The 23,198-nt window shown below is 47.4% G+C and overlaps 1 protein-coding gene across 6 annotated transcripts in view; it reads right to left on the bottom strand.

Moving 5' to 3' along the window:
• The window catches only part of LOC126531770 (galactosylceramide sulfotransferase-like), a 215,689-nt gene that overhangs the window by 16,316 nt on the left and 176,175 nt on the right, over positions 1 to 23,198 (bottom strand). The window contains exon 2 of one of the 6 annotated variants that reach the window (XM_055071464.2): positions 4,174 to 4,210. The exons of the other annotated variants lie outside the window; for them this stretch is intronic. The gene's annotated coding sequence lies outside the window, so the exon portion shown is untranslated. The remainder of the gene's footprint in view (positions 1 to 4,173; positions 4,211 to 23,198) is intronic. 6 annotated transcript variants of the gene reach the window in all.

Here is a 23,198-nt window from a genome sequence, read left to right as displayed (position 1 = left end):
GTTGCCATCCCCTTGCCCGGGAGTTGAGCACTCGGGCCTGTTGATGAGCATATTCATTACCCTCAACTGAGGAGTGGGCCACTACCCAAACTAGTTCGATTATTTGTTTAGGAGGCGTAGCTTCTCCGAGGATTTATAGTACCGCAAGGGACACTCAGCCAGATCTGTAGCTCTTGTATGCAGCTTGTGAGTCCGTGACGATCTTGGTCACGTTAGGTTGCAGGAGTGCGAGGGCTATCGCCGCTTCTTCTGCTTCCTCCGAAGACGGAGTGTTGATTGACACTTAGGTGACCAGCTTATCCAGCACGGTGACCATGACTGTTGCCCTCGTGGAGCGTTTGGGCAGAGAGGCGTCTTTGTATAGGACAGTGTCGTCTTCCTCTAGAGTCCTAGAGATGGCTCTTGCCCGGGTGTCGCGTCGTCCGGCGTGCCTTGTGGGGTTCATGTTGCGCGGTAGTGGTTTGCATTACAGCTTCTCAGTCAACTTTTCGAGTAATTGACCATGGCGGGAGTAGTGCGATTCTTGCCATCCGATCTTGCGAAGGACGCTTCTGCCCGCCTTGGTCTGGCTAAGGCGTACCCTTTGATTGGATAGGTGGGCTTCTACGAGCTCGGCTACTGTGTTGTGGACTGCCATTTGAAGTAATTTTGTCGTGGATGAATTGCAGACATTATTTTTTGACAGCCAAAGAGCGAAATAGCGACGCGGAATAAATAAAAGCTAGTTATTCGGTTAGCATTATCAATGAACAGGTATGCCAAACAAAAAAACAGTGCTCCTTTCAGACATACGTTAGTCCTGCCATACGCATACTGGAACGATTCAAACGTCTTGAGGGAAACAAACTCCCTTAGCTAGATTTCTCCCATTTCCATCGAGCCACTGCTTGTTTCTAGCTTTTTGTCAAGATTACAAAAATATGAGCAAGCCGCAGACAATCTGCCAGGTAGCAAACTTAGGCATCTACCCTAAATTTTCGGTAACCATAGTTAGGAAGGTAACTGCAACTGTTGTGTAATTGCGCGTAGCCGTTGATAATAATTACAGGGATGCCGTAACCTTGGTTACAGGCATCTTTATGGAACGGTCGAATAAGCCCGGTTTGTGGTCTCAACTGTGCCCTTTTTCTATATATAAGCATGAGAACGTACGTGAACGCTTAGAAGCCAAGCGCGCGTCGACGACCTGTAACAAATTTATTTCATCAATTGATAAAATAACAAAAACGAATCTTTATGATAAGATTATAAGGGAAAAGGGTCTTAAAACTGCTATAGGTACGAAAAGCACAACCGTGCTGAACTTCACGTTTACATGTCTCTAAGCGAGTTCACCCTGCCCTGTGGGATGGTTCTGACCGATGCCATCTCTTGCGCTCGTCCGCCCAACATGCCAGCCGTCCTGACGCTCCGCATCGCCAATCCAGCACAGCCCGCTAGACCGGCCGCGAGGGGGACGCGTCGCTCTCCCGCGGAGTATGTCACGCTGCTGTGAGCAGCAAGCCGTCCGTCGACAATCAATAGGTCGTCGCGCATCGGGGCGGACGAGACGCATGCCTGGTCACTTAGATCGAGATCCCGGGGCGTCGCTGCTTATGCCCCTCACCGGTGTGTTCACCATAACGCAATCAAAATAACAGTACTAAAAAAAAAAAAATAGGCGGAACCAGCGTAAAAAAATAGGGACTTCCAGCTTATGCTACAACTCAGCGGGTTACACGCCAGTTTACTTTTTTCTCACAGCTTAATGACGAAGATGGATCGATAATAAGAGCTCGTTAAAGGGCTGCCATTTCCTAGGATGCAACGTAACGTGCAGTTACCGCAGAGCGCGAGCATGCGCTAATATTTTCTTTTCGGTATGCTTTATTAGGGCTACGAATGTTTTCATTATCGTTTCCAGCTCTTGTCACGAACAGTTACTCTATAACCAAAGGTCTTATTTATTTAATTTTTTTGGGTGGATTTGCCGAAGGACATGCGGAGAAGAAAGAAAATCGAATAGAAGCTCGCAGCTCTACATCATTCAGGAACTGCAGCAATGTCTCTGTAAACTTATCCTACGTCACCAAACGGGTGTAGCTTTCGGGTACGTCTGGCTTCAATCCAAGCTTTTTCAAAATATTAAGTCTGATCGCATGCATTACAGAGCCCAGCCAAAGCAGATGTCGAGCGTCTGACGTTGCCACAGGAGGCGAGCACTTCAGACGCGCTCGTTTGCCTTGTTTTGTGGATCACCAAGCCCATGTAAAGGATCGTGTAAGGCCCACTCCAACCCAAAGCCGTAAATGAGATACTTCCTAAAAACCGATTTGTTTAATTTTAGTGCCAATCTATAATGCAAACCCTCTCTCAAAGCCTCATGCGATGCCTGTCCGCGGAATTACGACAAATTATCGACAGAGGAATTTCAGCCCGACTAGAATGGCAAAGAATAAATGATTCTCATTCGTCTCGTGGTCTGTCCTACAGCGAAGCTTTCTTTGCGAACCTTCCCGAACGTTCCTGACCATGGCTGCTGGCTGGGTGCTCTTGCTCTCTTGCCGAATAGCTCGCCCGCAGCACAGCGCTATCATTCTTACTACCCTTACAGGTGTACAGGCTGTTGGGCTTGTGTTCGACGAAACTACTAGGTGACAAAGCCAGTGATACCTAAATATCTTCATTGCAACAAATACATGTCATCAAGAGCGCTATTCTTTTAATTCGGCAAACCTTTCTAATCTTTATGAGCCTACATTCCTAACCATTAGGCCAAAATCGCACGTATACTTCTATCATGCCAACGCCAGCTACGTTTTTGAGATTATCGCCACATGTTTCTAATGATGATGATTTCCATAGTATGGCTCATACCCAATAAAGGGGGCTGGCCAAGAAGCGAGTGGTATACATTTAAAATTTATATGCTATATATAGGAAGAAATCAAGAAATACGCGGCAATGTAAGACTTCACATTGCGCAGCACGGGTTCGCAAGATTACGCGCGCCCACCCCAGAATCTTTTGTGCCAAAGACGCAGGAATGAAGCGGGCAAATTTACAACCTTTAATTAACCGCTTCACACAGGCTCCAAAAGGTTTGCTGGATCCTTTTACGTTGCTGCGAAATAATAGTTGTTACCAGGACAAAGCTTCAGCCAAAAATGCCACAAGGAAAAGGCGAAAAAAGTGAAACCATACCACAGAAAAAAGCAGCGCGCCCGTTCTCATTAGAGCACAGAGGCAACAGCAAACGGGGAGCAGTGCTGACACAGCCAGGCGGGCCGCACATACCTTGTGCATGCTCTTGTTGGGCAACGGAAATTGGTGTCGTTCTACCACCGTCGCCCCCCCCCCCCCCCTCTCCTTCCATCCTCTGCAGCGCAATTAATTTGTCCGACGTAACTGCGTGCACTCGCCTGCGGGGCTGGGTGGGTGCAGAGAAAAGGCTACACTTGCACCTCCGAATCCTTGTGTATATCACAACGCGCTTGTTCACAGTCACAAACGCATTATGTGGCTGCGTAGTGACCGAGTCGCACGCATCCCAAGTCGCAGTTGAAACTGCAGAACACACCCAGGATGATGTATTTTTTTTCTTGAGAACCGTACCTCGCCTACATAAAAAGGCCAATTTGATGTGAGGCTTAAGGTCGCTTTCATATTTTTATATGAAGTCTCCGTGTACCAATTTGTGCGCTAATATTTCAGCAGCCAGCATGTATGCAGAAAGCCGATGCGAAAAATCAAGGATAATACTTCTTGGTGCATAATCGCATAGCGAAAAAAAGTTCGACAAAATATCTCGTGCCACACCAGATATTCAAATCCGTTTCCTCTCAACTTAGAGACAGGCACGTTGGCGACTTATCAAGTGGCATACTTACTTTGCGGGAAAGAACATTTGCTTGCGAAACCAATATAAGTTCGTCTTAACAGTGCATTTTCTTGTCACGTATTGTACATTGACGGCCATAGCAACACACCATTCTAAAGAATTTATGCTTGTACAATTTTTATTTCAGTTCGAAAGGCGTCTAGAAATAAATAAAAAAAAATAAGAACAGCTGTTCAATGCACTGCCACAAGTAATTTCAGCACTGAAAACTACAATGATGGTGTCAAACGGCGCAAGCATGAAGCCCCCACTATCCCTCATTCCCAAGAAAACGTAAAGATAAAAATGCTCACAGTATTACGCGATTGGATCGAAGGAGACAGAAGGCAACTAAGAGAAAGAAAAGAACGATATAAACATACAATATTAGCACATACACACACACATATGCACACACGAATACACAAACGCACACGCGCACACACACAATTACACCTCTCTCTCTCTTTCTCTCTCTCTCTCTCACACACACACACACACACACACACACACACACACATACATACACACACACACCACACGCACACCTCTCTCACACACGAACCCACAAATACGCGTGCACACACACGCGCACGCACACAAATACACACCTCACATATACACACACACAAATAAGCACATCTCTCATACACGAACACACAAATACGGGCGCACACACGCACACAAATACACACAGGCGCACGCACAAACACACACGCACCTCACACGCACACAAATACATACCTCACACACGCGCGCACACACACACTCACAGACAAATACGCGCCTCTCTCACAAATTAACACACAAACACGCGTGCACACACACACACACACACACGCGCACACACACACACACGCACACACATACACACCTCACGCACACACACACACAGGCGCACGCGCACACACGCGAATACATACCTCACACGCGCACTCACACAAATACACCTCTCTCTCTCTCTCTCTCTCTCACACACACACACACACACACACACACACACACACACGCACGCATGAATACATACACAGGCACACATGCGTGCACATACACGAACGCACGTACAGGACACACACACACACAAATACATACACATACACGCGCACGCACACACGCGCACGCACACACAGGCGCACATGCATGTACATGCACGAACGCACGCACAGTACACACACAAAAAACAATTTACAGCAAGGCTACAAGAACTGAAATTTATGCGAGTTTGTAAGAAATTATACTTGACTCAAAGCGCAATAAACGATTAGACAAGAAGGAAAAACAGACAGTACGAGCGTGGTATCATGGACGAGCGATACAGCAAGGCTCCAGGGGCGTAGCCAAAGGGGAGAGGAAATGGGGGGGCCTCCAGCAAAATTGATACAGTTAACACAGAGAAGCACTGTGTTGGATTAAGGAGAGACGTTATGAAACGTTATGAAACTATACGCAGGCATTTCAAGCCAACGTTTAGCTTGGAGCCGCGCAGGGTCTGCCTCGCGCACAACATCTCTTGCTCGCAATGCAGGCTGCGTGGACGACTGTGCGGTAACAGTCGATATTATATATATATATATATATATATATAGAACATCTTTGTTGAAGAGTTCCTGCTGGGTTCGAAAGGGGAATGGAAAGGCCGGCAGGCTAGTCCTGTAAAGCTGCCCTTTCCGTCAGACGCAGGCCAGGCCTTGAAGTGTAGCGGCGTCCTCCGCCAGCCAGGGCTGGTCTTCTGGGCATTCGCTAAGCAGAAGAGCTTCTCACTGCTCAGGGTTTTTTATTTCGCCATTGTGGTTTATGCTGTACGTGTCTTATATTGTTTGGAGCTGATGGGCATGCCCATGTAATGTGATGGAGGTCTGCACGTGGTGTATTGCATCTCTTACAGTGTGATGAGCATACTTCTGGGTGCGTTCGGTGCATGATTAGTAGTGTAGGCAAGGTGCTTGTTTGTAGAAGTCTCCATGTAGTTGCTTAGTGTTTGTTTGTCAAGAGGAGGGTAACAGTCGAAGTGCGGCGCACCATCGGAGGCTGCCGCTATGCAAAGCGCCAGTATAACAAGCTATTTCGCGCCTCGAAAAATTAAACAACTTATCATGGCTGGTCATCATTTCAGGGTGTCTACCAAGTTGACATTTTCAACTTCCCTGAGTTTTCCAGGTTTTCCCTAAGTGTTGTTGCAATATTCCCCGAGTGACGCAGAACATTGTTTTATGTCAAGACGGGCTGACACCATGTCGACCGATGCTGTCACTCTCTAGTAAGCAGGTTAAAAAATAAGAAAACGACTTAATGCAGTTTGAACAGTAAGGAGTAGTGTTTATTTTATTCAAAATAGAAAACTGAAGGGAGGGGTTAGTAATATGCACAGCAAATATCTTCGAAAAGATATGTTAAAGCCCATCGCAAATCGAGTGAAACATCTTCAAATACGAATAAAAAGAGATGCATACAGAAACAAATATTTTCGAAAATGAGCTATTTCTATCAACTCATAGCAAGCTCATTAGCATTAAGCCCGAATTTTGCCACAAGTGAGATTCTCTCAGCAGCTGGAAAGTCAACCGCAACTGTCCTGACATACTCTCAGCCCGCGCCGAATACCTCAGTGTTGTGTTTCACTGCTTTAAAGAGGTTATTTTGGTTTGAATGAGAGTCACCTGCATCCAGGCGTCAGCCAACACTTTGCTTTTTAAGATCAAGCTCCTTCAAGGAAGAGGCGACACGGTTCCTTTCTCGATCATTTCTTAATGCGACAGTCCTTTCTGTTCTCGTCCTCGTTCCGCCGCGCATTCGACCCACGGACCATTTGAATTATCTTCTTGGTCAGTTCTAGGGGCCGCGAAAACGTCCGAAAATCAAGCAGTTCGAAAAAATGAATGCATGTCATTTACTGCACTTATGGGCTCAAATCTCCCCAGCATGTCCGAAAAAGCTCTAAGGCCTGCCAGTACACTTAGGCATATCGGTTCTCGTACTGCGACAGGAGACGGTGGGTGCAAGCCTGTATAAATAGGGAATACATACTGTGTCCCGTTGCAATTGCCCCTTCCCACGCATGTTAAACTTCACCACAATATATGCTTCTCCGCGTAACATTTCTGTGCTGAGGCAGAGCTGCCTTTCGGAAACCGGCATTGTGCAACGCGCCGTGCACAATGCCTTCGAAGCCAATCGCGAGGATTGCAGAGGCGGAGTCACTGCCATTGCTGACAGCGGTGAATTCTTTCAAGGAAAAACACGGCACCGAACGACAAGAACCTTAATAGCGAACGTCGAAGCAGCTAGGCCTCGTGTTGCCGCGGTGGTAGCTACGGCTGCCAGCGGATCTGCGTGCGAGAGCGCAGGTTCGAGGCAGCGAGATAATCAAAACGGCGGTGTTGGCTTTGATTAATGCCGTTTCGGACCTGCGCTAGCAGCAAAAAGTCCGGAAAGCCGGACGGCGAAGGGTTCTTGCGTGCAAAATTTCAGACGTTCTTGTACATTAACTCTATGGTGTACGTGGTGGTGCCGCGAAGTCGTCCGCAGTATCGGGCATGTCCAAAAAATCGGGCGTCCGGAAAATCGGTCGCTGACCGTACACTGGCAGCTCCTCCAACCGACGACACGGCGTCGAAGACAATTCCTTATGATTTCTCTCCTCTTTTACTCGAACTAGCATTAGGGCGACTTTCGTTGTCTTTCAATAAAATGACAGCTTATTTTCCCAGACAGAAGCACGAATTCCCCGAGTTTTCCCTGAGCATTTCCGGACTACTCAATATCCCTGAGAATTCCCGGTTTTCCCGGTTGGTGGACACGCTGCATTTAGGCCTCAGCTGACAGTGATCATCGATTACTTGCCGCCACGCTAATCCTGATAGCCAGGTAGTCCGATCGCGGCACGCCCGCATGGCCGCGCACTGTTCAGCCAGCGGCCGCTGCCGACGCGAACACGGAAGTAAACAGAGCGAAAGCACAGGACACAGTGGGCCTCTTCGATTGTCCGTCTCTGAACTGCCCGAGGAGGTGCTTTCAGTCAATGAGCGCTGCGCATGCGCCGTCTCTGGTCGTCCTGGACAGTCCGGGACGACAAATCGAAGATAACCAGGAATCAAACACACACAGGCAGACATGGCAATTTGAACACGACAGGCATGTTGTTATATATGCACCAATGATCCATGGATTTCACTGGACTGTTATAGTTCCGTTTCCAAGAATGCCGTAACAACTATAAGGTTTCTACAACTGTAATTACTAAAGTAAATCTAGCGCTGCGATAGTGCAGCTACCACAGGGATGATTGCTAGCACATGGATTTGTAAGAGCTTCGTGCTTGTGACTTGAGATGTTCTCGCGGCATTCATTGCTATACGCTTCATCTGCCTTTATTGGCTTAGATATTGAGGGAAACCTATTTTTCTAAACACAGAGGACAATAAAAGTGAGCACACGCATAATTATTGTAAATTGATGTAATTATAACGTAGCATTTTGTTGAAAATTATAATTTTGCAAAGTGATAAAGACGTTTGAATCTAGAAAGGCGACATTTAGGAAATTTCACGTACTAACCATCATTCTCATCACGCTGGCTGAATCGCCTTGCTTACAAATCCCATAGACACCAGCGCCAGGGTTCCCTCTAGCACGTTTTGTCGGAAATTCTACGGTAGCAACCAACGCAAGTCGCAACTATCCTCAACACAAAAAGGCGCATGACACAACTGTATGCGACGGATCGACGCACGCGATGCATGCCCAGAGACGCGTGATGTGCGGGTCAGCATTAGCCCCGTCGGTCGCGCGGAGGGAGACAAATGTTGCAACAGAAAAGCGATGTGCGCCACCTGCTCCCAATATCACCGTAGCCACGAGAGAGCAACCCGAAACGGCAGTTCTGCGGCGGTCGGGCCCTACGCGTGCGAAGCGCCGCAGCACGATAAAGCTGGCAGGCGCGCCCGTACTGCGCTATAAACATCCCCCCCTCCCCCCCACTGCGAGGTAATTTTCCTCCGCCTCGCGTCTGTTGTCTAGCGGAAATGAAGACAGCGCCGGAAACGAGTCTACATCGCGGTAAACCACAGAGCAAGAGCTTTAGTGCGGCGGGTACCTTAGGCAAGCGCATCGCTGATCAGATACAGAAAAAAAAAAACAGAATTCTGCCAATGTTGCTGTTGCAATTGCTAAATGTATGTCAAATAAGATTACACCGAGAGATTTGCTCTGCAAGACAATCAATCGGCAGCTAAATTCAGAGGATTATTTTTTGCATCTAATGGCACACGCGACTATATACTAAACGTTAATAAGCCTCCCGCGGAAAAACGACGAGAAAAAGGCAAATATCGCTCAGAATATACGGCAGTTGATGTTGGATTTCCCGCACGCTGAATTCACAGGACTATTAGGCACCTGCGTATTTGTACTCTGTTTATTCCGTGTCTAGGTCTAGCGCAGTCTTGATGACTCATTTATTTTCGTCGGTCAGTAAGCACTGCATTTCCGAAAGCTCACATGACTCTTCCGGCGCTTCGGTCAGCCCCATTTTCTCATTACAAGGGACATCGTGACTACCCTATGTGACAACCCGAGACAGTACCGTTTCTGCTAAAGAAAAAAAAAATAAGGCAACGAAGATACATGCTGAGGTCTCGGTGCAATTTTATAGTTGGGAGGAGATGCTTAACTTGACTAACAGTGAAGGCCGACGGGATTCCGGCGCATTCTCCTTTCCAGAAACTGGCTCACGAGAATCGGCGCACGCGCACAGCGCACCCTTCTTAAGCTCCTGCGCTAGGCGACGAGAGAAAGCGCCCACATGACTCTCGGTTTGAGCATGCCTATAAGTCTGCTCGCCGCTTCAGCCTCTCTCGCGCCGGACCGTTAACCTTGTTTTGCATGTCTTCATCAGCTTACTTTTCCGTCCACTGCACGACGAAGGCTTTTCCCTGCGATCTCATTTTTACCCCTGTCTTGCGCTAGCTGATTCCAACTTGCGCCTGCAGATTTCCTAATTTCATCACCCCACCTAGTTTTCCACCATCCTCGACTCTGCTTCCCTTCCCTCGGCACCCATTCTGTAACTCGAATGGTCCACCGGTTATCTACCCTACGCATTACATGGCCTGCCATAATTTTTGCGTGTACCGATGTTGTAAAATAAAATGAGCTACAAACTGCAAGGTACGCGTTAACATTCACAAATCTCGCGTGCACATGTGAGGGTGCCCGCAAGGCCAGAGGACGCATGCTCTCTCGACCGTCGCGCAGTGGCGCTGCTGTTGAGGCCTCGTGCAAACGACGGGCGCGTTACGTCAGTTCATCACGCGGCTGCTTTAACGGGCTCGATCATAATCCTGCACGTGCATCGAGAAACTTCAGATATGCGGTCATTCACACCAAGCATTTTCTGCCACAACAGCCGTCACTGTAAGAAAAGACGAAGCATTTTGTAGTGAACGCACACCATGGCTTGAGTACTCTAGCCATAAAAAAAGAAGAAATAAACGACACAACCCCACTATGTCGTGATCTAAAGTGTCACATCTATGAAAGGAAACAAAAATACTACCTCTGAAGTGCCACTATCCTCCAGAATTTGAATCTGGGCTTTGTCGCTTTCACGCCTGGCATGTTAACAGCGCAGCCATCCTCCGCAAAACCTAGCCCGGCCACCAGACATGCCAGCTAGCAGTTCGAAAAAAAGTACATATGTTCTTTCATTATGAGCACGAAATAGGCAGCTCTCGGCATCGTGCCAAAAGCAGACATCGTTTAATATATTCTTTACTACGTGTGACGCAACAATTCTCAGATTTTGAGTTTATAAGTTGAACAAACGGTTAAACGCTGTCTATGGTGATTCAAACCATCGTACTCCCCGAGCGCATCCTCGAAAGCGTGTACTTTACTCCGTAAGCATTCTTGCGCAAGCCACCACGCGTGTAACTGCCCTAGCGCACAATGTGCTCCCATACTTCGTTCTTAAATTATTTTTGCAGCTTATAAACCATAAAATACGGTATGCGAATAATCTGAATGTCTTTGGAGTAAACATAAAAAGGCCTCTCCCAATGCTCCCAACTCCAGTACGGACATTACTGCTCTCTCTCGCCAGCCCACTTGTCCGCATTGCGAACATGCAACGTAAACCGGAGTCAAATACAGAAGCCATTCGTGCACCAGAGAGATTCGTAAGGATAGTCGCTAGCTTATCGCCGTATTTAGCGAGATGACAGCGAAGGCTCCGGCCAATGACAAAAAAGCCCTTACAAGCGATAAAGCCCACGAGGGAAAAGCCTGAAAAAACCAGACTCCAAATCCACATACGACCTCTTCCGAGCTTCACCGCCTAAGGCGAGACCGCAAAGTTTCTGCGTGGCAACACCAGACAATTTTTCTTTTTTATACCGACTTCATCGAGGAAAGTACCTTCCAGGAAGGTGCCTGAACAAGAGGCGACAGCTCCGATCGGAACATGGCCACTGGCCGGGGACACGATGGCGGAGACGCGAGGCGTGTGCAAATTGAATTAGCGAGAGGCCGAGCAGCGCGGACACGACGAGAACTCCTTCCTGCGTCTGTTCCCCGCGCTCGCAAGGCGACTTCCACGGAAAAGAATGGAGGCCGCATGAGAGGGTCGAGGGTCAGCCTGAGTATGAGGAGAACCAAGAGAACGGAAACTAAGCAAATGGACCCTGTTGCCAGCGATTCTCCGTTTGTGTTGCATAGTAAGCCAGTGATGGGTGGGATGTAAATAACGCAAAATGCCCAGAAAGATCATTTTTAGAAGTTTTTCGTTCAATGCTAAATACAAACATATAGACTGACGTGCCTTTAATTGGAAAAACGGAGAAAGAAAAAACGGCAGCCCAAAGTTTATTTTGCATTTTGTCACAGCATTAAAGTAGCGAAGAAAGTGAAATTGAGCTATGAATAAGATAAGGCATTGGGGGGGAGGGGGACTTAATAGTCGGAACGCCTAATATGTCACGACGTCCACTCTTCACTCATCATGTCGCGCATGCTTACCTGCGCACGACATAACGACGCTTCGAGGGATCCACCCTAACAAAGGTAGCGTTCATCTGTTTTAAAAAAGATATGAAGGCGACAGCTCCACAAAATAAAGGATGAGATAATAGCCTTTGCCTTGAGCGCACGTCAGCGAGTCTTCTGTCATATCGACTGGTTGACGCACGCGGAGTGACTTCGATAGATTAAACATTGCGGACAAAGTGCTGTTGTAGTAGCGACCATAGACGGAGAATAAATACAACGAGAATATAATAAAAAAGATCGACTAAAATTTTCTTTTCTTGAATTGAGGGTCCAGCGCTCGACATGTTATAACAGGAATCCTCATGTGTGACAACAGATGGATCGGTGTAGATAACCTACGCGAATTAGAGAAAAAGAAAGAAGGGCTGCCTGGTCTTAACTAAGTCACCAAACTATACAATAAAGTACGACACCTCCGGTTGAAAAAAGAAAGTTTTGATTCAGTGCTTGGTTTCTACGAACACGACACCCAAATGCCAAAGAACCGTTCCAAACATCGGCGCGACGCACGCGAAGGTACAATTGCCTGCTTCACGCACGGCAGCGAACAGACCGACGTCTGCTGAAAAGTTTCCGTGTGCTGTTAGTATCATTATACCAATGTTGTGTTGATTCTGTTGATTGCGCGATATAGTAATCAGAAGACGTTTGTCAAAACAAAGAGAGGGAATAGACTTTTATTCTGAGCAAGCGCAGTCTGCGCCCTAGGTGGGCGGCTTCCTTATTCCACGTAGCCCGGGGCCATGGCCATCTCCCGTGCCCGTTCAATAAGGTCCGGGTCTGATAGCTTGGCCTCCCACTGCTCTTCGGTTAGCGTTTGGGTGTCTACGGTGCCATTTTTTCCGACACATTCCCGTACCGTATGCCGTGGGATGTCTGGTTGACATTACAGTACGTAATGTACTCGCTTTTAGTAAGGGAAGCTGCGATTTTACCGGTGCGCACACGAGCTATTTAAAGAAAGAGGGGAGGAAAACAAAAGTGAAAACGAATTCACTGATGGCAGACAATCATATGTAATGGCGAAGCGTAATCATAGGGAGGGAATGGTTGGCGTAAGTGTTGGCGTTACTGGAGGGCAACGAGTGAGGCTTTTTCTCGCGGTGAACTGAAACTGCATTGACGAGAATTTGTTCATGTATTTATAGCAGTCACGGTAAGGACTCAGAAATATGCTAAATTAAATTGTGTATATGTTTGAACGGATTAAAACATTTAGTCGTTCCGTGATAACTACCACAACTCCTGCCAAGTGAGACCCATACACACGTACGTCCCACTTCTCCGAATTCACACGTGTTGAGTTCTTTTTTTCTTTCTGTCAATGATCGTATTCACGTCCAGATTCCCGGCCGTGCCTAATGTAAACTAAAGTCGTCAAAAATGTATGGGCGCGAGCACGCACGCACGCGCCGCATGGTTAGTCTAGCCACCCTAGCATGGTCAGGAACGCAGTCGCGCCGTCAGAGCGTGGCCAGAGTCAAAGCCACATTTCTGCGGACGGACGGAAACGGCACCAGCTGTCGCGCTTCGTCGCACATCGGCGGCAGTCCCGAGCGACAAGTCCGGACCACCAGCAACTCTGGGCCGAGAACCCTCGTCCTGCTGCTCGGAGGCCTGCGCGCGGTGCACCCAAACCATGTCCCGAAGCCCCATTTCGAAACGCGTAAGCGACGTTTTCAAAATGCCCGAACGAATGCTCCGCCGCAGCTGGGACGGGGAACCCGTGGGCGTTGTGCGCGTTCGATCGAACTTGTGGCCGCGCTTCATTTTCACTTTTTCTTGTCAAGGGCGCAAGCGAAAAAAAAAAAATACGTGGAAGAACTGAGGGAATGAAGTCAACGTGATTCGCCGAGCGATGCGGTAGCGCAGACTGTTGTCGCCGAGTGGCGTCATGGCCAGTGCGGCAGCAGCCGAGCGAGACTGTGCGACCGCGAACTGCGGTTTGTTTATTGCAGTTTGATGGGCAATACACGACCGTGCTGTCTTAGGCGCCTAGACGACAGAGAACGGATGCTAGTCTCTCACCAACTGAGAGACTAGCAAAATCGTGCAAATAAATAGTTCTAAACAACCCTCACATAAATCTCGCGCGTGCAAAAAGAAAAGTGAAAGACAAGGAATAAGGCAGACAGCAACACAAATCGCGTGCCTTTCAAGAGGCCTATCTGTCTTATCACCGGACAGTACAATTGACCAGCTGGACACTGTTACCTAAGACACATTTAATTATCCAAACACACTACGTCTAAACGACCAACCAACCCACATTTCAGTTTTCTACACCACATATACCATAAAGCAGAAGAGCCCACACACCTGTGAAAACTTAACGTAGGAACGCAATCTATTACTATAGAGCAAAGCAAGGTTTAACAGGAGCCGTTCGAAGTAATGAAAGATCTTGGTTTAACGAACAAACAATAACAAGTTTAAGAACAGTCCAGGAAGAACAATTTCGGCTGCTTCCTAAAGAGCGTAAGTGAAGGTAAGGTGTCTTCAGTGAGGCTGAGTAATAGAGGCTCACGATTTAGAAAATTTGGGATTTGTCAATTTAACGACTACATTCCATAATCGGTTCTGGTCGTGTCTGTTTTAAACTCAGCGTGAAGCTAGAGAATTAATTTCTTTTTGACTGTGTAAAAATAAAAATAAAATAGGAGTCATAATCACGTTAAGAATATGTGATCAGAATCTATAGCTGGAAGTTGCGTTCAGCAACAGTAGTTTCGAAGAGTTCGACACAAACTTTCCAGTTTAGAGGAAGAGAAGGCTACAAGTGGATATTCCTCTAGTGGACACTTCTAGGCGGTTGATGACGACAGCGAAAGATGTGCGCTTGCTTTACTTATCATTCTACTGAAATGGTCAAGCTTCTGCTTTTGCAATTTCAATAAATATTTTCATTGCGCTCATTACATTCCGCTGCGGATATGTGCGATGGAAGGTCCAACAGCAATGCGATTAAAGACGAAGAGCGTACCTGTGCTAAGTGCGGTCGTTGCGGTGGTGCAGGCGGTGCTGCTGTCCTATACTTAGGTATAGCCGGTTCGTTTCTCGGCTGCGGCGCCTACAATGACCAAACGCGAAAAAATAAAGGAAGAAAAAGGAACACGCTCCTCTATGTTGCTTTGGGTGCCCATTAGTTCCCAAGTCCTGTCGGAAAAAATAGAAAATGCACCATTCTTTCTTTTCAGCATGTTTTTTTTTGTTTTTTCAGCATTTTTAGTGTGTTTGTGTGAGTGTAAATATGCGATACTGTGTCGAAATTTGCATATGCATTTTCATGTGCATCGTATTTCAAGTGTATTTGTGTGATTTATGAATGTTATATTACACAACGTATTCTGCATCTTTTTCATTTTTGCCTTTGTAACAGTGTGTCTTAGTCCTTTTCCTCCGCACCTTGTATAGCCGCTGCCATGTAACGGTTACTGGGCCCCGTCAAGCCGTTTTTACGGCTTTTAGCCCAGCGGACCTTCCAGCATATTGTCTGGTAAATAAACTTGAATTTGAATATAATATTGCGTGTCAATTCCGGATTGCAAAATATATTACATGTGCTGTTTAACTCTTCTATTCACCCGACGTATCGTCAAATGTCACCTGCTCTGAAAAAGATTTCCCCTCATCACATGTGTATCGTTCGAGCCTAAATTATTTATTTATTTATTTATTTATTTATTTATTTATTTATTTATTTATTTATTTATTTATTTATTTATTTATTTAGTTATTTCAAGAAACGTTACAGGCCTCTAGAGGAAGCATGACTAAAGAGGGAAGGGGGCAGTTCTTATATTGCATGTCTAATATACATTGAATGTCTGACATACATGGCAAAAAAGCAACAACAAAAAATAAAAATACAGAAAAGAGATCACAAGTACAACGTCTAAATATTAATCTGCAGAAAATTAAAGTAATGTTTAACAGTCTCGGAAGAGAACAGCAATTTACAATAGGTAGCGAGGCACTGGAATTGGTAAGGGAATACATCTACTTAGGGCAGGTAGTGACGGCGGATCCGGATCATGAGACGGAAATAATCAGAAGAATAAGAATGGGCTGGGGTGCGTTTGGCAGGCATTCTCAGATTATGAACAGCAGGTTGCCATTATCCTTCAAGAGAAAGGTGTATAATAGCTGTGTCTTACCAGTACTCACCTACGGGGCAGAAACCTGGAGGCTTACGAAAAGGGTTCTACTTAAATTGAGGACGACGCAACGAGGTATGGAAAGAAGAATGATGGGTGTAACGTTAAGGGATAAGAAAAGAGCAGATTGGGTGAGGGAACAAACGCAAGTTAATGACATCTTAGTTGAAATCAAGAAAAAGAAATGGGCATGGGCAGGACATGTAATGAGGAGGGAAGATAACCGATGGTCATTAAGGGTTACGGACTGGATTCCAAGGGAAGGGAAGCGTAGCAGGGGGCGGCAGAAAGTTTGGTGGGCGGATGAGATTGAGAAGTTTGCAGGGACGACATGGCCACAATTAGTACATGACCGGGGTTGTTGAAGAAGTATGGGAGAGGCCTTTGCCCTGCAGTGGGCGTAACCAAGCTGATGATGACAACGCAACACTGGCAAATATTCAACCTATATAATAGTAGAGTTTTAATAATCGCACTAAATACCTTCTATCTAGCACGCACATTCAAAGAAAGAAAACTTGAATATTACACAATATTACGGCCGCATCTCTGAAGTGGAAGAAATCAAAAAGAAAAAAAGCAATGAAACACGGTATGTGCAATGGAATGAAAGAATGAAACCACTTAGTTTTGCAATAACACCACGTTAGACAATTTATTAGCAAGTTAACTGGATAGGGCGTCATGCAATGTGTCAAAGTTTAACGGGCATGTGCCCTGCTGTCCGGAAGAAAATTCCGCAACCGAACAGCAGGTGTAAGTGCAGATAACTCGAATGCACGAGGTAATACGTAAATTCTGGGATAGCTGAAATTATTGTGAAGCTGCGTGACGTGGAACAGGGTCGTTTCAGGCATGCTACTGCTGTTCGAGTGGAATAAATTAACTTACGAAGCAGCGACAGTAGGGCAATGTCACGGCAAGATGTTCAAAGACTGCAATGAAAGTTTGATTAGGATTATACTCTACTGTATCTAAAATTGTTCGAAATGAAGCGGCTAGTCCTATTCTGCATTCACTCTAGCATCTGAGTATCAATGTGTGAACAGGTGCTCAAGACGCCGAAAGTGAAACGCACAGCGCCCAGCATGCGCGGAACCCGCCATCATACTGGGTGTCGTACAGCCCCTGTGCTGCTTCGAGGCGTTATAAATCAATCGGTAGGGAAAGGGGGACGAGCACATATTCGTCATTAATTTTCATGTGTGCGTCTGTTCAGCGCTAATTACCTTCAATAGTTATGCAAGACTAACGAGCCCAACAGTTAGTTCTCCTTTATCCTTAATCATTATTAACCACAGTTTATTTAGTTCTTAAAGAAGTGGGCAACCTTTCGAATTTGTAGTATATCACAGTATTTTCCTCCGTAATTCTCAATTATAGCGCGAACCGGACAGCCACACAGAGATGGCCCACGAAAAAATGTCAGCGTCGTTGTATTCCGTGGGCATGTCATGTGTGTGTTTAGTCTGCGCTGTGAATGATAGTGAAATCTTTATTTAGGCAACAGTATCCTCTCGTCCTACCTTCTCGCGTTCTTTAGTTCTCGGACTCAGTTCATCCTCGCAGCAGTTATGCACGTATAAAAGCACCTGTGGAGACAAAAGCCGTGAGCGCTGTACGTGGGAAACAAAAGCGCGAAATAGACAGGTTTGGATAACGTCGCAGACAGGGTTGCACGCTCTGACAACGCGCGCACAACGAGTGTAAGAACTGCCCCGGGGGACACACACGAGCCCCGCCCAGCGTCGGTTCACGCAGCGGCCCGCCACCTGTTGGGCGAGCGTTGGCGCCAGGGGCGTGGACGCCCCTAGAGTACCCGAGGGCCCCAGGGGGCTGCTTGTTATACGCAGAGTGCGACATGCGTGCATAGACCGGCTGTGCGCGTGGCGAGCACTGCCGGTGTGACGAACACTGTGCTATACTATTTGGACCGGAGATGAGGCTGAGAGCAGACAAACGGTACACGGAGAGTGCACTCGGGTGCCTTCCTATTAGCCGGCATCGACGGCCTCAGTTTAACCTCGATAACGAAAAGCTCATACGAGCCACTACCGTGCTCGAACCGTATGAGAAGTGCGTGTCTGAATTTGGACTAGACTGAATCCAGATTAAATAGTTAGTGTCCGTCGAAAAAGTGAGGCTCGTAATGCCATTACTTACTTTTCTTTTACTTTTGTTTACGACCTCACAGCGTGGTGGGCGCTGTTAAGCTTTAATAGACCCCTAGTAGTAAGTTGCCGCTTGTGGTGCGTAACGTTTAAGATGAACATTATGGAACTTAACACTCCGAACCAGGAACGGCCACGAGAGACTCCCTATATATGAGCGGTGCAGCTCGGACCACTTGGAACGCGCAACAGAGGCACAATGCACACTCCATCGCAGTGCGGTCACCGTGCAAGGAAAGCATCAAACCCGCGAACTCGTGCTCAGCCACGGGACGCCAATGCCAGTGCGTCACAACAGCGGGCGTAGCGCGGAGTGACTGATCAGTGCGGTATGGGCGCGGCATGTTACGCTCTATGCTCGGCATACACAGACATCGGTGTGGCATGCGTGGTTCGCGTGCGCTGCTCGTGCCTCACTACTCCGTCAGAGCTGCCATGTGAAGAAACCGCAAGGGTGGTGAAATGGTCAAGTATACAAGTTGGTAGCGTCCATTGCCAACGGCGGCTTCCTTGTCTCAGCGGCTCAGCGTTCTGGCCTCCGCGATCACTTTTTGTGTGAAGGCGTGGCCGGCGCCAGACGTAGGCCGCCTACCACGAACTCGTCGACGTGCGCGTTCCGAAACATTTGCTGTGCTGAACAGCTTTTCAAAGAAGCTCGACACAGACACGACACCACAAGGCATCGTACCTCGCATTTCTTTCCAACTTTCCGCGTGCTTGACAGATCGCTGGTACTGCATGCGATATTTACTTGTAACTTCTGATTAGTAGCGTACGTCTCCCCATTTGTTGGCCAAATAAAGGTAAAACTTGCTGCAACTCTACTAACGTTTTCTTGCTAAAAAGACGGCGCGACGGATAAGGGCTACAGAGGTGATAACATTAGCGCATGTATAGCGGCCTCTTCTTTGTTGATTACGTGACGCACTGCATTTCCTCAACATGAAATACCAACGCCCACAGCCTTCCGTCCTGCTACTTCCTCTAAAACGACAGCCAATAGAGCCGGGACACAGCGGGGCTGTTCTACAATGCAATTCTCGCAGACGCTGCCCTTTAGAAAAGTGTACGCCGTGTTTAGGTCGAACCTGGAGTGATGCCTGAGACGGCTGGCTTGAATCAGGCCCGAGGGACAGTCGCCCAGTGAGGGCCGCAAATAAACACAAGCGACATACTCGGCGCCGGTCTCTCCCATGGCTACGAAAGAAGGCGCACGTCACCTCCACCTCTTTTGACGGTGCCGCGCACAACATGCGACAGCATCGATAGCGACGACAGACGCTGGCGGCTCGCTACGTACGGGTACGCTCCCGTTCGTCGCTGCGCAAATAGGAAGTGTCGTTCCCTCAAACCGACGTGCCCCGTCGAGCTGTCAGCTCATATCACGCAAAAGACACCGCAGCTGTCGCGACGGGTGCAGTACGACGCGCTTCTCAGCCCAGACGGTGCCACCCGGACGCTTTCTTCGGCGTGTATTCGCTCGTCTCGGCTAGACTGTCGAGAAGACGGTGAAAGGCATACGGCGCGGTAAAGAACAAATGCGCAAAAAATTACTTGCGAATAATAAATTGTGAACAAATCGCCAGTCACATTATTTCAAAAACAATTTGCATTCAATACTATGTGAACGTCTTCCCGATGCAGTGATAAAGCATTCGTCGACCTGTGATGCTTATCAATCATTACAACGCAATTCTTACTACGGCGTTTGTAGTTTCTAGAGCGAAGCTGTACACTTATAACCCAAATGCATATGTTGTGTCCGTGGGCAAAAATCTGGGGCCATCCCAGGGGTAGTGCAATTCCAGACCGCTCCGAGGCGGTGGTGAAGCAATCCCCCTAATAACAATAAAAATAAATAAATCAAGATGCATTGTTTCAAGTCGACGGGTATACTGGAATCGTTTGTGAACAGCACATGGACTCACGAGCAGGAGGCGTTGCCTTATACGCAAAGGACAAAATTAATGTGTACAACCATACACCCTTGACTCGCAAGAGGAAATTGCCACCGACTGTGGGGATCAGGGGCGTAGCCAGTGGGGGGGGGGGGGGGGGGGCTTATGGGGCTTCAGCCCCCCCCGAAATATTTTCGTGCTGTCCATGCACCGCCGACCAAAGCAGCCCCCGGCGCCGGAAATCATTCTGGATTTGGTCTAGAACGTCTTTTTCACGTTCGAAAAGCCATTTCACCGCTAAAATTGCCAACTCGGGCTGGATTTTGCGGCAACGCCCATGCACCGGGAGTCACATAACGCAAGCAGCCCCATCCGAGCACAAAGTTTCAAGGACGTTTTGATGGTGAACGGTCTGGCCGCGGAATCTCGCCGAGGCCGCGGAATCTAGACTCTATCATGGAATCTACGGAGCGCGGGGATGTCAGTCCCGAAACTCTATGGGTATAAAGTTCTCATAAATTTTTGATCTGAAAGCTGCACTGACATTTCCAAACGTGTGCTTTAGATTTTCAATTGCGGAACTTTGTAAGTTTAATGTTCTCATAAATATTTGACGCCAAAGGTGCAATAACTTTTCCAGAGTCATACATCGGGCCATACAGCAAGACAAGCCAAATCAACGCACTATCAGACAAGTTCACAAAGCCCGCAGCGAGGCCCGATGAGACCAAGCGTTGTGGTGGTTCATTCGTGCCGTCATGTCACATAAACAAATATCAACATTTTTTTCACCTGCGCCAAAGCTTCCAGTGAATACACTAAAACCAGCCAATGTAACTACGTCCTCATTTATTTTTTCTACTTTGACGTTTATACGACAGGACACATTGAGCCTGTTAAATTTTTTGTTCTCGCCCCCCTACCCGTGGGCTGCCAGAGCCAGCCAGAGCGCATGTGTTTTTCTCGTGCTGCCCCGACCATCGCGAGGCGTACTTCCATGCGCGTTCGGTTTTCTCTGGCCGAGTGCATTTTAACCTGGCCGTTTTGGACGCTTTTTAGTTAGCAGACGAGAAAAAGAAACAATGGTCGCTCGCCGCCATCACTGTAGGGACTCGACGGATTGCACCGCGTTCGCTTAAGCGCAACCTCTCCAGTAAGTCTTGTCTCGCCGGTGTAGGATACCAAGCAGTATGCGCGTGGTTCTTGGTGGACCAAGCGTCTCGTGTTTTCTTCGATATTCCTTTAATAGCCGCATTAGTTGCCCAAAGTAGGCATTCGATTGTGACCAACATACTTTCCTTCGCGTTTCTTTTTTCATCACGGTGCCCCTGCCCCACAAGAGGAAAAAAAAAAACGTTGTTGCGGGGCAGCGAATTGTCGCATTGTGAAAGTTCCATTTTTGTTACTTCTTTTTCGGAAAGTAATGGGCCATGGGACGGTTGAGCTGCGGATACTCTTGTTATATTATTGCGATAGCAATTATATGGACACTCTAGGCGCATTCCTACCGTCGCCGTCGCCCTCATGTTCCGCGTAAAGCCCAAGGGCGATAACATCGTGACCGCACGCCGCATGATGTATGTGCGAGTGAAAGCGTGTAGGGGGTGGGGGGGCATGGGTGAGCCGACGATGGTGGCTCAGTCTTGTGTGCGCAAGGGAGAAAAGTGAGGAGCAAGCGCGCCTGCTTCCGTCGCGCACCATACATCGGGGGGAGTGGATGGAATGGGGGCGTGATCTATGAGTCTGTGAATCTGTGATTGCGCAACATGTATACTTGCCTTGTTTGACCCATTATATAGCATGACGTTTTCTTAGATACGTAGATTTTTTGGAGACTTATACGTATGTTTAGATATCCTGTTGCAAGGTTTTGTGTATACGTGCAGTGAACTTTGTTTCCAGTGGCACTTTTTGCCCTTTATCAAGCCGTATATTCGCATTTGTATATTCCATTGTATCTTCGCATTTCTAATGTACGAGGGCGACTGAAATGAAAGTGAGCCTACCCACGCCGCGCAATTATGGTTCTGTTCATCATCTGCAAGGCCTAGGCGTAGCACACAGGCATCTCTCATTTACAAAAGTGTCGCGCAGGTGTGAGGATAAATGTTCTTTAATGCTCTCATACAGTGGGTTGAACATGGTTGCGTGACGTAATGGTCGCTCCAGAAGTGGAGCAGCGTGGTGCCGTGAGGTTTTTGACAGCTGAAGGTGTTTGCCAAAAAGAAATCAGTCACATTGCATTTCATTGGTCGCTATAAAGCGTTAGAACAAGCGGTTCAAAGAAGGACGTGAAAGTTCCCAAACTGGGCCAAAGCCATCGTGCAATTACACCTCACAAAATTGCAAAGGTTAATGAACTGATGACACAAGAACGGAGGATAAGTATCGATGAACTGGCAGAGCATGTGAACATCAGTCACGGTACCGTTGACGCCATAATTCATGAGCATCTCGGTTATCGGCTCTTGTGTGCGCAATGGATGACCACGATTTTTGAACTACCGCCAGAATACGGAGATGTTCGGCGCTGCCGTTACTCATCTGATCCGGTATCACAATAAGGGTGACGATTTCTTGTCTGTAATTGTGATCGGAGACAAACCATCATGCCATTACTACGAGCCTGAAACACGACGGCAAAGCTTACAATGGAAACATTCGAATTCACCACCCCCAAAGAAAGCAAAGGCCGTCATTTGCGCCGGAAAGGTGTTGCTGACTTTTATTTTTCGATCGTCAGGGGCCATTACTGATAGAATTTGCTAAATCTTGAGAGACTATCAATTGTTTCCGATATTTCCAAACGCCGGATCGGCCCCATTTGGCAATCAAGAACAAACTACGTGAAAAATTGACGAATGAGGTCATCTTGTTCCACGACAATACCCGTCCCCACTTCGCTGATGTGGTTAATAAAAAACTGGCAAATTTCAAGAGGGAAACACTGCAACATTCGTCATATAGCTCAGACCTGTCGCCCTGCGACTTTCACATTTCGGGGCAACTGAAAAAACAGCTCAAGGGAACCAGATTCGTCTCGGACGATGACGTGAAAGTCAGTTGCACA

This window comes from Dermacentor andersoni, chromosome 5 (assembly GCF_023375885.2).
Source record: "Dermacentor andersoni chromosome 5, qqDerAnde1_hic_scaffold, whole genome shotgun sequence".
Taxonomy (NCBI): Eukaryota; Metazoa; Arthropoda; class Arachnida; order Ixodida; family Ixodidae; genus Dermacentor; species Dermacentor andersoni.
This window is presented reverse-complemented; position numbering and strand designations above follow the sequence as displayed.